This window comes from Giraffa tippelskirchi, chromosome 4 (genome assembly GCF_054371585.1).
Source record: "Giraffa tippelskirchi isolate mGirTip1 chromosome 4, T2T-mGirTip1v1.2.pri, whole genome shotgun sequence".
Lineage (NCBI taxonomy): Eukaryota > Metazoa > Chordata > Mammalia > Artiodactyla > Giraffidae > Giraffa > Giraffa tippelskirchi.
The window spans coordinates 108,653,620-108,670,412 of record NC_137278.1 but is presented as its reverse complement, the minus strand read 5'-3'; the positions used below and the strand labels follow the sequence as shown (position 1 = coordinate 108,670,412).

Below are 16,793 nucleotides of genomic sequence, written 5' to 3'. Positions count from 1 at the left end.
TATCCAACACCACAGTTCAAAGGCATCAATTCTTCGGCGCTCAGCTTTCTTCACCGTCCAACTCTCACATCCGTACATGACCACTGGAAAAACCATAGCTTTGACTAGATGGACCTTTGTTGGCAAAGTAATGTCTCTGCTTTTAAATATGCTATTCCCATTTGGTTCCAAAAAGGATTTAAAGAGACATAAAATATGACATGAAAGAAAGAAGAGGATCATGCTTAAGAGAACTATGAGTTAACTTATCTCAATTGAGCACTGGAAACCTATGGTGAATTCATTAGATGAAAAGTTCAATGCATCTCTTTAAAAGTTTATCATCATATGCAATTTACTGAGAAATACATATTTTTAGGAAATCTGAAATTTGTGTGACCAGCAGGGGGCAACTAAATACTTCAGAAACAACATCTTGTACAGGAGAACAAATTATAATTAGAGACTGTTAGCATCTCAGCAGTGTAGAACTGAATTTCTTCTAAAATGATAATTAACACCTAGCCACACATTCTCACAACACTGAATTTGTGAAGATAATTACAACACTCCCCTAAGAAGACAGACTATAAAACCACATTCTAAGGCCTATATGTGGCAGATTGTTTTGGCTGTTTTTTCAGTCTGGTAAGATTTTTTGTTGTTGTTGTTATTTCTAGTATTACAGAAAATATAGGGAATTCCCTGGTTGTCTAATGGTTAGGACTTGACATTTTCACTACCAGGGTCCAGGTTCAATCCCTAGTCAGGGAACTAAGATCTCAAAAGCCATGCAGCATGGCTAAAAAAAGAAAAAGAAAATGTAGTATATAAAAAAAGAAAATATAATAAACATTGACTTATTTCTGCACTATTATATTCTGCATTATTCTAGGATTCTTTTTTTATCTGAAATCAAAATAGAGCTTGCACAGGATCTTGTTATATATATATATACACATATATATGTATATATATATGTGTGTATATATGTATGTGTATATATATGTGTATAAATACACACACACACACACATATATGTATATATATATAAATACACAGAGAGAGAGAGAGATTTATTTATTTTAAGGAATTGGTTCAAGCAATTGTGCAGACTCAGAGAGGAATTGCAGTTCAAGTCCAAAAGTAGTCTGCTGGCAGAATTCCTTGTCACTTGGAGGAGGTCGGTTTTTGTTCTATTAAGGCTCCCAACTGATCAAATGAGGCTCACCCACATTATGGAGGGAAATCTGCTTTCCTTAAAGCCCACCAGTTTAAATGAATCTCATTCAGTAACATCTTCACAGAAACATCCAGAGTTAAGTTTGACAAAATATCTGGGCACTGTGGCCCAGCCAAGTTGACAAATAAATTAAACCATCACAGTTGTTCTATTTGTTTATATCTATAGGAATAGATCTATATGTTCAAATAATCTAAACCTTCTCCAAATGGAACTGCAAGCCTGACACAAAGATAGCATTCAGTAAATGTATGCTGATTTGAATTGAACTGAATTTAAGTGAATTGAATTAAATATCCTCCAGTGATGGCTAGGTTCTGCCAGCCTTCCAGTGTGATATTGGGAGGTTATATAGGATAGAGTTTAGGCACAAGCTCTGGAATCAGAGTATCCTCTCACTATTAATGCCATCAATACTACTAAAACTATTAATAATAGCTATTAATGGGCTTTCCTTGTAGCTCAGTTGGGAAAGAATCTGCCTGCAATGCAGGAGACCAGGGTTGGATTCCTGGGTCTGGCAGATCCCTTGGAGAAGGAAATGGAAACCCACTCCAGTATTGTTGCCTGGAGAATCCCATGGACAGAGGGGTTGTAAGACTATAACCCCAGACCATAGTCCATGGGGTTGCAAGAGTTGGACACGACTTAGTGACTAAACCACCACCACCATTAATGGCATTCACTGCTAGTGTTAATTAGTATTCCGTCCTCTTTCCCTCTGGGTACTCAGTGGATTGACTGTGTATCCTGCGACTGAATGGGGCCATGTGACTCAGTCTGGCCAATGAAATATTGTGGAACTGATATGTGTCTATTTTAGAATGAGGGCATGAAAGGCCTCTATGAAATTCCCTAGTCTTTCTTCCCCTACTGGGGCAATCACAGAAGGAGACTCAAGTTAAGATGGTGACCCCACAAGGCTGAAAGAGCCTGGGTTATTATGTCACCATGTGGATAACAGTTGTCTGCAGCCAAAGCCAATTTTTTGGAACAAGAAATAAATCTGTGTTCAGTTAAACCACTGACTTGTTTTTCAACTGCAGTGTAACCTAGACTATTTTGTTCTGTCTCACAGATTTGTTTTGATGATTCAATTGGATATTTTATGGGAATTTCTTGATTGATAAGTAATTAGCACCCAAATGTTATGATTATTATATTGAATGAATCACATTGTCTTTGAATAAAAAACATTGCTTGGCTGTTGATCATTATAACAATTCAAAACTCACAACAGTCAGAGTACCAGGGAACTTTTGTTTAAAGTATTCTAACTCTTTAAACTTCCGCTTAGAACATTGCCTAATATACAGTAGGAATTCACGAATAAAGAACAAATTCCTATTTTACTGATCCTCTGATAATTGCTATTGTTCTTTCCTGGGATCCTTTATGCCCTATGGTCAGGCTGGTAAGATTTTATTTTCCAAGACCAAAGTTCTTATTTTTTTTTTTTTTTAAACTTGCTGATACAGGTTTTGATTTTAATCACTAAAAGCAGAACAATGTTTTGATCTCTGTCACTAATGACGATGGACCCGTCTTTAGATGGGTAGAGGCAGTGCTGGTCTGTGCACTGAACAAGGGACAGAATAACAGCGCCTCTCCACGTCACTGGTCTCGGTTGCTGTATGTTACTTTTCTGATAGGGCCTGCTGTATAAACAGTCATTAAATCTATTAAATCTAATCTTGACACTGCTTTGTTACCCACAGACATTTTACAAATTGAGACCGTCTCTTGTCTACCTTATACTTTCTGTAGAGTATGTGCACAGGAGACCTCTAACTCACTCTAAACTCCAATGTTCTAAAATATGCATTTACTGGTACAGAAATCAGTGGCCTTGAGACTGACGTCAAGTTAATTTCAACATTTGGTTCAGTTTTGCTTTGCTTTTTGCCTTTATCCTTGTGCTGCGTTTAGATTTCATAGTGTTAATCATTTGGTAATGCTTACAACTAGCAGAGCTACATATTTATCACGCTAAAGAAAGCCTCCAGACATAAATCAACATCAGTCCTCCCAATTATGGGATACAATCAAACTCTGAGCCACCACTGGAGGAAGTGTCTCCTATAAATTAGTGTCCTTAGGTGATTTAATAGAATAATTCTTCTAAGTCCCTGGTGAGTCTAGTGCACGAAAGAGCAACAACGGCCCAGAGCCTGGCAGAACAGGGAATGTACATGCCCCACTGTGTATCCCTGCCTCCCACCACACGTGAAAAGATAAATGCTCAGTGCAGGCTGGCTTTCTCTGTTATAGTGGGCACTTCCTAAATACTTGCTGAATGCAAAGTAGGTTTAAAAGAGGCAGTCCAGGTGCAGAAGAGAGAGCGGGAAAGCCTGTTACAGTAAAGGTTATGACCACTGTTGCATCAGTCTTCTCACTCTGGGCTCGGCAAGTCACGCAGCATGGACTGAGGACACCCAGCAGGACTTAAGCTCACTTTAACAATATATATAAAGCATGTTGGGACAGATGCATTTTACCAAGGCCAGTGTTACAGAGGTCATTCTGTATTTCAGTGTTTGCAGCCCTCGTGTCAGCTACCAGCTCCGCACTTCCAGTAAGTGGATGTCACCATTGATCTCCAGCGTGTCGATTTTACTCAGCTCCTTAAATCTGTGCTTGTACTCCAGGCTGTGGACACCATTTACTGCGACTTTGAATTCTCTCAAATCACAGTAAATTATCATCTCAAAGTACATCCCAGGACTAAAAGGGAAGCAGGTAATATTTCTCTCTTCTTCTCCCCAGGCCTCCTGAAGAAAAGAATTTCTTACAAATGCTTTCATATTCAGGCGTGGGTTCAAGTGGAGAGCAATATCCTTGGATTTTCCTGATAGCAGATCAACAGTAAAGCCTTTGGCGTTTGTATTTACTTCTGCTTTTATGACGACAGTCCGTCCAGGGCCCATGGTGGAGTTCAACCTTGCTACAAACGGCAGAGTAAGCTGTGACCCGCCAGACTTTTGTACATTGTCTTTACTTATCCCTATCTGTTCCAGAGCAGATCCTTGGGTACTTCCTAAATCCGAGCTGAAGCTGAAGCCCACAGAGTGAATGATGACTTTGCCATAAATGCCCAGCGTGTCGATCCTCTCTGGGCTGATCCTGTGGGCGTACAGCAGGGTATGTTTTCCATTGACAGCCACCTGGAACTTCTCTTTCAGCACCATGATCACGATCTCGAACGACTTCTCTTTCTTGAAAGGCATGTCGTAGGTGATCTCCTCCCAGCCCCACTTCTCATTTCTCAGAGTATTGCAGACGATGCAGTTGGCCCTTTTGAAGCGTGGATTGAAATGGAAGGCCACATCTGCTCGGGGTTTCACACTGCTGCCACACTGCAGGTCCACCTGGAACCTGTCCGAGTCGCTAGGAACATGCCCACGTAGTACAATCAAAGTTCTCGGCTCCAACTGCTCAGAAATGGTCCCAACATAGGGGATTACCGGGTTATAGATGACATTCTGTAGATTGGTTAAGGACAACATCATTCTCTTCCACCTTATTGTTGACTGGGCTCTCTTCTGGGTATGGTCTAAGATTTTAAATACGTTTCACTTAAAGAATTCCCGGGGGGGGCGGGGCTAAGATGGCGGAGGAATAGGACGGGAAGACCACTCTCTCCTCCACAAATTTATCGAAAGAACATCTGAACGCTGACCAAACTTCACAAAACTACTTCTGAAGGCTGGCTGAGGACGTCAGGCTTCCACAAAAACAGCGCATTATCTTCAAAAGAGGTAGGAGAAATTATAAAAGATAAAAAGAGAGACAAAAGAGTTAGGGACGGAGACCCGTCCCGGGGAGGGAGTCGTAAAAGAGGAGGAATTTCCAAGCACCAGGAAACCCTCTCACCGGCGGGTGTGGGGGAGGATTTCTTATCTCGGAGGGCAACGTAACTGGGAGGAAAAAATAAATAAAATCCACAGATTACGTGCCTAAAGCAACTCCCAGCAAAGAACCCCAGACGCTCGCATCATCCGCCACCAGCAAGTGGGGGCTGAACGGAGAGGAGCGGGCGGCATTGCCTAGGGTAAGGACCGGGCCCGAGTGCCCCGAGGGCAATCTGAGGGAGCTAACGTGAGATAGTAACCTAAACTGTGGGACAGCGAGAGAGAGAGAGAGAGAACTATCCCGCGAAAAGCCCAACTCTAAGGCACTGCCGGCCCGCTCACAGAACAAAGGACTGAGCGATACCAGAGGAGAGCTAGCCGGCTGCCGACCGCCCCATCCCCCGCCGGACACAGCGGGCAGGCGGGGCCCGCCAGAGCCGGAAAGGGGCAAACTCGGCTCCAGAGAGGGCACCCCCTACCAAACTGCAAACAGGCTCCCAGTTTCTAAGCAAAGACTGCCTGAGATCCCGGAGGGTCTACAGCCGCCGGGAGGGTCGCAGCCAGAGACCAGCTCCCCAGAACCAACACAAAGCACACCGGAGCCGGGCGCGCCCGTAAACCGAGGCGGGGACCAGGGAGGTGATAAGCCGCACCGCCCCAACAGGGGAGAGCGCGCTCGCCAAACTCCTGGCCGCCTGGGCAGCTCCGACCGGGAACGGCACAAGCCGCGGGCGAAACCGAGTCTGCGCCTTTGTGGAGTAACCGGGAGCCTGAACCTGAGCGGCTTAGACCTGGGAAGTGCATGCAGCTCAGGGCCCGCTCCCCCGGCCGAGTAACCTGAAGCCTGAGCAGGGTAGACGGGGAAAGCACACACGCCGTGAGCGGGGGCGAACCCAGTGCGGCCGAGACACTGCGAGCTTACCACACACACGCCAGATTTGCAGTGTTCCTTCCTCCCCACAGCACGATTGAACAAGCGAACCTAAAGAGATCACCTCCACCGCTTTGTTGCAGGGCGGAAATTAGATACTGAAGAGATCTCCAAACAGAAGCCAAATAAACAGAGGGAAGCGCTTTGGAAGGGACAGGCCAACAGATTAAGATCCCTGTAGTTAATACCGACTGCATTGAAAAGGACCTATAGATCTTGAAAAGTATAAGCAGGAATAAGGATCTATCTAAAACTGAGCAAATCCCACACTGCTCACAACAGCTCCAGAGAAAGTCCAGGATATATATATTTTTTACTATTATTATTTTTTTTTTAATTTTTTTTAATTAAAAAAAAATTTTTTTTCTCTTCTTTCCTTTTTCTTCAAGTCCTCTATTACACCTTTAACTTTCATTTTCATAACCCACTATTAACTTGCAAAAAAAAAAAAACCCTATTTTTGAAGCAAACTACATACATATATCTTACACCTTTTGTGTTTTCTTTTTTTTAATGTTTTTTTTTTCCTGTTCTACATTTTTTTACTGTTTCTTTTTTTACTGTTTTACTGGTTTTTTTTTTTTACACTGTTTCCTTTTTTCTTTTTTTTTTTTTTAGATTGTAAGTTTTATAAGAGTCTAACCTCTACTCTAGATTTTTAATCTTTGTTTTACATATTTGATATCAATTTTGTACATTTAAGAACCCAATCTTTAGGACCCATTTTTACTCAGGAGTGTGATCACTGGCCTGATCACTCTCTCCCCCTACTGATGCTCTTTCTTCTCCCTCAGGGAACCTCTATCTCCCACCCTCCTCCTTCTCTTCTCAACCCAATTCTGTGAATCTCTGAGGGTGTTCTGGGTACCGGAGAACACTTCAGGAACAGGATACTGCCCAGATCTCTCTCTGCCCTCTTGATTCCTCCCTTTCTACTCATGCTCACCTCTGTTACCTTCCTCCCCCCTCTCTATGTATCTCTGTGAATCACTCTGAGGGTTCCAAACTGTGGAAAGCACAGAGGGAAGTGCTTACTGGCTAGATTGCTCTCTCCACATTTGAATTCCCCTCTTCCCCTCCTGGTCACCTCAACCCACCCCCCCCACCTCATCTCTCCATGTAACTCAGTGAAACTTTCTGGGTATCCCTCACTGTGGAGAATCTTTTCACCATTAACCTAAAAGTTTTATTATTGAGGCTGTATGGAAGGAGAAGTCTTGAGGCTACTGCAAGAATAAGACTGAAAGCCAGGGGAAACATTAATTAATAAGAGACCATCCAATAGCCTCCATAAATACACTGAAACCAAGCTCCACCCAAGAGACAATAAGTTCCAGAGCAAGACATACCACGCAAATTCTCCAGCAACGCAGGAACATAGACCTGAGCATCAATATACAGGCTGCCCAGAGGCACACCAAATCCATAGACATCTCAAAAATTAATACTGGTCACTCCATTGCACTCTAGAGAGCAGAAATCCAGCTCCACCCACCAGAACACCGACACAAGCTCCCCCAACCAGGAAGCCTTGACAAGCCACCTGTCCAACCCCAACCGCAGTGAGGAACCTCCACAATAAAGAGGAACTTCATACTACCAGAATACAGAAGGGCCACGCCTAACACAGCAATCTAAACAAGATGAAAAGGCAGAGAAATACTCAGCAAGTAAAGGAAAATGAGAAATGCCCACAAAGCCAAACAAAAGAGGAGGAGATAGGGAATCTATCTGAAAAAGAATTTAGAATAATGATAATAAAAATGATCCAAAATCTTGAAAGCAAAATGGAGTTACAGATAAATAGCCTGGAGATAAAGATTGAGAAGATGCAAGAAATGTTTATCAAGGACTTAGAAGAAATAAAAAGGAGTCAATATAGAACGAATAATGAAATAAAGGAGATAAAAGACACTCTGGAGGGAACCAACAGTAGAATAACGGAGGCAGAAGATAGGATAAGTGAGGTAGAAGATAGAATGATGGAAATAAACGAAGCAGAGAGGAAAAAAGAAAAAAGAATCAAAAGAAATGAGGAAAACCTCCGGGACCTCTGGGACAATATGAAACGCCCCAACATTCGAATCATAGGAGTCCCAGAAGAAGAAGATAAAAGGAAAGGCCATGAAAAAATACTCGAGGAGATAATAGTTGAGAATTTCCCTAAATTGAGGAAAGAAATAGTCACAGAAGTCCAAGAAACCCAGAGAGTTCCAAACAGGAAAAACCCAAGGCGAAACACCCCAAGACACATATTAATCAAATTAACAAAGATCAAACACAAAGAACAAATATTAAAAGCAGCAAGGGAAAAACAACAAATAACACACAAGGGGATCCCCATAAGGATAACAGCTGATCTTTCAATAGAAACCCTTCAAGCTAGAAGGGAATGGCAGGACATACTTAAAGTAATGAAAGAGAATAATCTACAACCCAGATTACTGTACCCAGCAAGGATCTCATTCAGATATGAAGGAGAATTCAAAAGCTTTACAGACAAGCAAGAGCTGAGGGAATTCAGCACCACCAAACCAGCTCTCCAGCAAATGCTAAAGGATCTTCTCTAAACAGGAAACACAGAAAGGATGTTTCAACACGAACTCAAAACAACAAAGTAAATGGCAACGGGATCATACTTATCAATAATTACCTTAAATGTAAATGGGTTGAATGCCCCAACCAAAAGACAAAGGCTTGCTGAATGGATACAAAAACAAGACCCCTATATATGCTGTCTACAAGAGACCCACCTCAAAACTAGGGACACACACAGGCTGAAAGTGAAAGGGTGGAAAAACATATTTCATGCAAACGGAGACCAAAAGAAAGCAGGAGTCGCAATACTCATTTCAGATAAAATAGACTTTAAAATAAAGGATGTGAAAAGGGACAAAGAAGGACACTACATAAAGATCAAAGGATCAATTCAAGAAGAAGACGTAACAATCATAAATATATATGCACCCAACATAGGAGCACCACAATATATAAGGCAAATACTAACAAGTATGAAAGGGGAAATTAACAATAACACAATAATAGTGGGAGACTTTAATACTCCACTCACGCATATGGATAGATCAACTAAACAGAAAATTAACAAGGAAACACAAACTTTAAATGATACAACAGACAAATTAGATTTAATTGATATTTACAGGAGTTTCCACCCCCAAACAATCAATTTTACCTTTTTCTCAAGTGCACATGGAACTTTCTCCAGGATAGATCACATCCTGGGCCATAAATCTAGCCTTGGTAAATTCAAAAAAATTGAAATCATCCCAGCCATCTTCTCTGACCACAATGCAGTAAGATTAGACCTCAATTACAGGAAAAAAACTATTAAAAGTTCCAACATATGGAGGCTAAACAACACGCTTCTGAATAACCAACAAATCACAGAAGAAATCAAAAAAGAAATAAAATTATGCATAGAAACGAATGAAAATGAAAACACAACAACCCAAAACCTATGGGACACTGTAAAAGCAATACTAAGGGGAAGGTTCATAGCAATACAGGCGTACCTCAAGAAACAAGAAAAAAATCAAATAAATCAACTAACTCTACACCTAAAGCAACTAGAGAAGGAAGAAATGAAAAACCCCAGGGTCAGTAGAAGGAAAGAAATCTTAAAAATTAGGGCAGAAATAAATGCAAAAGAAACAAAAGAGACCATAGCAAAAATCAACAAAACTAAAAGCTGGTTTTTCGAGAAGATAAACAAAATTGACAAGCCATTAGCCAGACTCATCAAGAAACAAAGGGAGAAGAATCAGATCAACAAAATTAGAAATGAAAATGGAGAGATCACAACAGACTCCACAGAAATACAAAGGATCATAAGAGACTACTACCAACAGCTATATGCCAATAAAATGGACAACTTGGAAGAAATGGACAAATTCTTAGAAAAGTATAACTTTCCAAAACTGAACCATGAAGAAATAGAAGATCTTAACAGACCCATCACAAGCACGGAAATCGAAACTGTAATCAGAAATCTTCCAGCAAACAAAAGCCCAGGACCAGACGGCTTCACAGCGGAATTCTACCAAAAATTTAGAGAAGAGCTAACACCTATCCTACTCAAAGTCTTCCAGAAAATTGCAGAAGATGGTAAACTTCCAAACTCATTCTATGAGGCCACCATCACCCTAATTCCAAAACCAGACAAAGATGTCACAAAAAAGGAAAACTACAGGCCAATATCACTGATGAACATAGATGCAAAAATCCTTAATAAAATTCTAGCAAACAGACTCCAACATCATATTAAAAAGATCATACATCATGACCAAGTGGGCTTTATCCCAGGAATGCAAGGTTTTTTTAACATCCACAAATCAATCAATGTAATACACCACATTAACAAATTGAAAGAAAAAAACCATATGGTTATCTCAATAGATGCAGAAAAAGCCTTTGACAAAATTCAGCATCCATTTATGATTAAAACCCTCCAGAAAGCAGGAATAGAAGGAACATATCTCAACATAATAAAAGCTATATATGACAAACCCACAGCAAACGTTATCCTCAATGGTGAAAAATTGAAAGCATTTCCCCTAAAGTCAGGAACAAGGCAAGGATGCCCACTTTCACCACTACTATTCAACATAGTTTTGGAAGTTTTGGCCACAGCAATCAGAGCTGAAAAAGAAATAAAAGGAATACAGATAGGAAAAGAAGAAGTAAAACTCTCACTGTTTGCAGATGACATGATCCTCTACATAGAAAACCCTAAAGACTCTACTAGAAAATTACTAGAGTTGATCAATGAATATAGTAAAGTCGCAGGATATAAAAGTAACACACAGAAATCCCTTGCATTCCTACACTCCAATATTGAGAAAACAGAAAGAGAATTTAAGGAAACAATACCATTCACCATTGCATCAAAAAGAATAAAATACTTAGGAATATATCTACCTAAAGAAACAAAAGACTTATATATAGAAAACTATAAAACACTGATGAAAGAAATCAAAGAGGACACAAACAGATGGAGAAATATACCGTGTTCATGGATTGGAAGAATTAATATAGTGAAAATGAGTATACTACCCAAAGCAATCTATAGATTCAATGCAACCCCTATCAAGCTACCAATGGTATTTTTCACAGAACTAGAACAAATCATCTCACAATTTGTATGGAAATATAAGAAACCTCGAATAGCCAAAGCAATCTTGAGGAAGAAGAATGGAACTGGAGGAATCAACCTGCCTGACTTCAGGCTCTACTACAAAGCCACAGTCATCAAGACAGTATGGTACTGGCACAAAGATAGAAATATAGATCAATGGAACAAAATAGAAAGCCCAGAGATAAACCCACGCACCTATGGACACCTTATCTTCGACAAAGGAGGCAAGAATATACAATGGAGAAAAGACAATCTCTTTAACAAGTGGTGCTGGGAAAACTGGTCAACCACTTGTAAAAGAATGAAACTAGAACACTTCCTAACACCGTACACAAAAATAAACTCAAAATGGATTAAAGATCTAAACGTAAGACCAGAAACAATAAAACTCCTAGAGGAAAACATAGGCAAAACACTCTCCGACATAAATCACAGCAGGATCCTCCATGACCCACCTCCCAGAATATTGGAAATAAAAGCAAAAATAAACAAATGGGACCTAATTAAAATTAAAAGCTTTTGCACAACAAAGGAAACTATAAACAAGGTGAAAAGACAGCCTTCAGAATGGGAGAAAATAATAGCAAATGAAGCAACAGACAAACAATTAATATCAAAAATATACAAGCAACTTCTGCAGCTGAATTCTCGAAAAATAAACGACCCAATCAAAAAATGGGCCAAAGAACTAAACAGACATTTCTCCAAAGAAGACATACAGATGGCTAACAAACACATGAAAAGATGCTCAACATCACTCATTATTAGAGAAATGCAAATCAAAACCACAATGAGGTATCATTTCACACCAGTCAGAATGGCTGCTATCCAAAAGTCTACAAGCAATAAATGCTGGAGAGGGTGTGGAGAAAAGGGAACCCTCTTACACTGTTGGTGGGAATGCAAACTAGTACAGCCACTATGGAGAACAGTGTGGAGATTCCTTAAAAAACTGGGAATAGAACTGCCATATGACCCAGCAATCCCACTGCTGGGCATATACACCGAGGAAACCAGAATTGAAAGAGACGCGTGTACCCCAATGTTCATAGCAGCACTGTTTACAATAGCCAGGACATGGAAGCAACCTAGATGTCCATCAGCAGACGAATGGATAAGGAAGCTGTGGTACATATACACAATGGAATATTACTCAGCCATTAAAAAAAATACATTTGAATCGGTTCTACTGAGATGGATGAAACTGGAGCCCATTATACAGAGTGAAGTAAGCCAGAAAGAAAAACAACAATACAGTATACTAATGCATATATATGGAATTTGAAAGATGGTAACGATAACCCTATATGCGAGACAGAATAAGAGACACAGATGCATGGAACAATTTTATGGACTCTGAGGGAGAAGGCGAGGGTGGGACGTTCTGGGAGAATAGCATTGAAACATGTATATTATCATATGTGAAACAGAACACCTTCCATGTTCGATGCATGAGACAAGGGCTCAGGGCTGGGGCAATGGGATGATCCAGAAGGATGGGATGGGGAGGGAGGTGGGTGGGGGGTCCAGGAGGGGGAACACATGTAAACCCATGGCTGATTCATGTCAATGTATGGCAAAAACTATTGCAATGTTGTGAAGTGATTGGCCCCCAACTAAAATAAATAAATTTATAAAAAAAAAAAAAAAAAATTAAAAGCTTTTGCACAACAAAGGAAACTATAAACAAGGTGAAAAGACAGCCTTCAGAATGGGAGAAAATAATAGCAAATGAAGCAACAGACAAACAATTAATCTCAAAAATATACAAGCAACTTCTGCAGCTGAATTCCCGAAAAATAAACGACCCAATCAAAAAATGGGCCAAAGAACTAAACAGACATTTCTCCAAAGAAGACATACAGATGGCTAACAAACACATGAAAAGATGCTCAACATCACTCATTATTAGAGAAATGCAAATCAAAACCACAATGAGGTATCATTTCACACCAGTCAGAATGGCTGCTATCCAAAAGTCTACAAGCAATAAATGCTGGAGAGGGTGTGGAGAAAAGGGAACCCTCTTACACTGTTGGTGGGAATGCAAACTAGTACAGCCACTATGGAGAACAGTGTGGAGATTCCTTAAAAAACTGGGAATAGAACTGCCATATGACCCAGCAATCCCACTGCTGGGCATATACACCGAGGAAACCAGAATTGAAAGAGACGCGTGTACCCCAATGTTCATAGCAGCACTGTTTACAATAGCCAGGACATGGAAGCAACCTAGATGTCCATCAGCAGACGAATGGATAAGGAAGCTGTGGTACATATACACAATGGAATATTACTCAGCCATTAAAAAAAATACATTTGAATCGGTTCTACTGAGATGGATGAAACTGGAGCCCATTATACAGAGTGAAGTAAGCCAGAAAGAAAAACAACAATACAGTATACTAATGCATATATATGGAATTTGAAAGATGGTAACGATAACCCTATATGCGAGACAGAATAAGAGACACAGATGCATGGAACAATTTTATGGACTCTGAGGGAGAAGGTGAGGGTGGGACGTTCTGGGAGAATAGCATTGAAACATGTATATTATCATATGTGAAACAGAACACCATTCCATGTTCGATGCATGTGACAAGGGCTCAGGGCCGGGGCAATGGGATGATCCAGAGGGATGGGATGGGGAGGGAGGTGGGTGGGGGGTCCAGGAGGGGGAACACATGTGGACCCATGGCTGATTCATGTCAATGTATGGCAAAAACTATTACAATATTGTAAAGTAATTAGCTCCCAACTAAAATAAATAAATTTATAAAAAAAAAAAAAAAGAATTCCCAGATTGAAGCCGAGGCACATGCCCCCGGGACTGGCGTCGCAGGCGCTGAGCGTTCCCAAAGTTCTTATTAAACAGCCATTTTTGGATAGAATTGTCCTGTCAATAATGGGGATTAGGCAGTGATAGGTGCTTACATGTCTTAATTTTCTTCTGAATTCAGAACCAATTGATAGGGAGCCGGAGAGAGGGAAAAAACAAAACAAAAGAATACACCTTCTTACTGATAAAGCTGCTTGGACAATATGAGTTCAGTGTACAGTCACGACCAAGATTTTCAATACTCCTTCTCAAGTCCAAATGGGAGATGACATACTAATGGAAAATTTCAGTTTGCAGAACAGATTAACTTAGAGTAAGCACTTCACACTTAGTGTGGTCAACAGTAGAAAGAAGAAAGTTTAGGCCTCAGAAAGTGTTAATCGCTCAGTTGTGTCTGCCTCTTTGAGATCCCATGTAGCCCACCAGGCTCCTCTGTCCATGAAATTCTCCAGGCAAGAATACTGGAGTGGGTTACCAGTTCCTTCTCAGGGGTCTTCCTGACCCAGGAATCAAACCCAGATCTCTGGCATTGCAGGCAGATTCTTTACCATATGAGCCACCAGGCCTGCATTTAGAAGGTAAGCATGAGCTTGATTCACATGAGTTTAGTTTATTACACAGAATGAGAAACAGGTCAGAACATAATCTGTTGTGGATCGGTAGATTTGAAAAATATGGCAAGAATGGGGTGAATTTTATTTTCATCTTTCCAAATCACTAATTAAATAAAACGCTCTTTCAACTTACAGAAGGTGGCAGAAATAAAAATGGAAGTTACTCTTCACTAAAGTTCTAAAAGAACCATATTACTATTTTAAGAGCCAGGTAAGGGAGCACCTAAACAAATGAAACAAACATTAACAAATCTAAAGGGAGAAATAGGATTTCTGCCCAAAGGCAAACAGGAGACAAAGAAGTTGTTAATTAGTGATGACTGGTAAAGTGAAAAGTCTATGATGGCCTGGTGCTAATGTAGCCCTTCTGAGCCACAGGTAAGAGGCATAGGCCAAGGGAATCAGCAGGCAAGGAGAGGCTTTGAAGAAATAACCAGCTAGGCTGGTGCCCTGGCAACCTCCCAAGCTGGAATGCACAGACTTGTGTTGATGATTATTCAGAAGCTGTATGTGGGCTCAGTAGGAAATAGTGATTTTTTTTTTTAAATAAGCTTTTGTCATTATAAAGGTAGTACCTGCAAAGTAGAATGTTGGATCTATTGGGCTGTCTAAAAGTTCCTTTATTTTTTTTGTTAAAAATAATTTAAATTTTTATTTGAAAATAAAAGACACATTTGTCACTTTTACCAAGAACTTTATTGAACAACATATTCATGGTTTTGTTTCACTGTGCTGTGCCTAGTTGCTCAGTCATGTCTGACTCTCTGCGACCCCACAGACTGTAGCCCGCCAGGCTCCTCTGTCCATGGGCATTCTCCAGGCAAGAATACTGGGGTGGGTTGCCATCCCCTCCTCCAGGGGATCTTCCCAACCCAAGGATCGAACCCAGGTCCCAGGTCTCCCGCATTGCAACCAGATTCTTTACCGTCTGAGCCTCCAGGGAAGTACAAGAATACTGCAGTGGATAGCCTATCCCTTCTCCAGATCTTCCTGATCCAGGGATTGAGCTGGAGTCTTCTGCGTTGCAGGTGGATTCTTTACCAGCTGAGTTACCGGGGAAGCCCTTTGTTCCACTACCTTCTGCCATTTTTCAGGCAACTTCAACTTTCATCTTCCCAAAACTTTTTATCTTTTCAAGCAAAGAACTGTTCCAGGTGCCTTTGACAATCTTCCAGGGAATTGAAATTTTTTCCATTAAGAGAATTTTATTAAGACCAAAAATAAATGGACATCTGAAGGTGCAATGTCTGGTGCACCCAGCCAATGAATCAGAACTTCCCAGTCAAGCTATAATGGTTTTTGCCTGGTCATCAAAGAAAAATGTCGTCTTGAGTTATCCTGAAGGAAAATCATGCGTTTCCTTTTGACTAATTCCAGATGCTTCCTGTTAAGTGCTGCTTTCTGTGGGTCTAATTGGGAGCAGTACTTGTTGGAAGTAATCATTTGATTTTCCAGAAGGACCTTATAACAGAGCTCCAATCCCACCATCTATACAACATCACCTTTTCCAGATGAAGACTGGACTTCAGTGTGGTTGGTGGTGGTTCATTTTGCTTGCCCCAGGATCTCTTCCATTCCACAGTATTCACTTTCATTGTTCATCACAATTTGTTTTAAAAACAGAACATTTTTGTTACATTTGAGTAGGGAATAGCATGTGGAAATAGTCAAGGAAGTTTTTTTCACTTGACCTATGTGGAACCCAAACATCAAAGTGATGAACACAGCCAAGCTGGTGCAAATGATTTTCAACACTTGATTTGGGTATTTTGAGCACATCAGCTATCTCTCATGTGGTATAATGCTGATTCTTCTCAATTAATGTCATGATTTGATCACTATTAACTTCAACTGGTCTACCTGACTGTGGAGCATCATCCACCAAGAAGACTCCAGCATGAAACTTCGCTAACCACTTTTAAAAAATATTTTGTTTGCTTATTTATGTCTGTGCTGGGTCCTTTCTTAGGTGCAACAAGTAGGGGCTACTCTCTAGTTGTGGAACATGGGCTCTAGGACACTTAGTCTTCAGTAGTTGTGGCTCCCGAGCTGTAGGACACAGCCTCACTAGTTGTGGCCCACAGGCTTAATTGTTGCACAGCATGTGGGATCCTCCCAGATCAGGGATCGAACCCGCGACTCCTTCATTAGCAGGCAGACTCTTTACCACTGAGCCAC

The 16,793-nt window shown here is 40.8% G+C and overlaps 1 protein-coding gene and 1 pseudogene across 2 annotated transcripts in view; both read right to left on the bottom strand.

Moving 5' to 3' along the window:
• Positions 1–16,793, bottom strand: part of LOC145545634 (uncharacterized) — a 64,290-nt gene that overhangs the window by 31,784 nt on the left and 15,713 nt on the right. The window lies entirely within an intron of this gene.
• Positions 3,730–7,487, bottom strand: LOC145503731 (galectin-8 pseudogene; annotated as a pseudogene). Its single transcript, XR_014051711.1, has 2 exons — positions 7,354–7,487; positions 3,730–4,969 (listed from the first exon to the last, which is right to left on the bottom strand). The product of XR_014051711.1 is annotated as a galectin-8 pseudogene (transcript).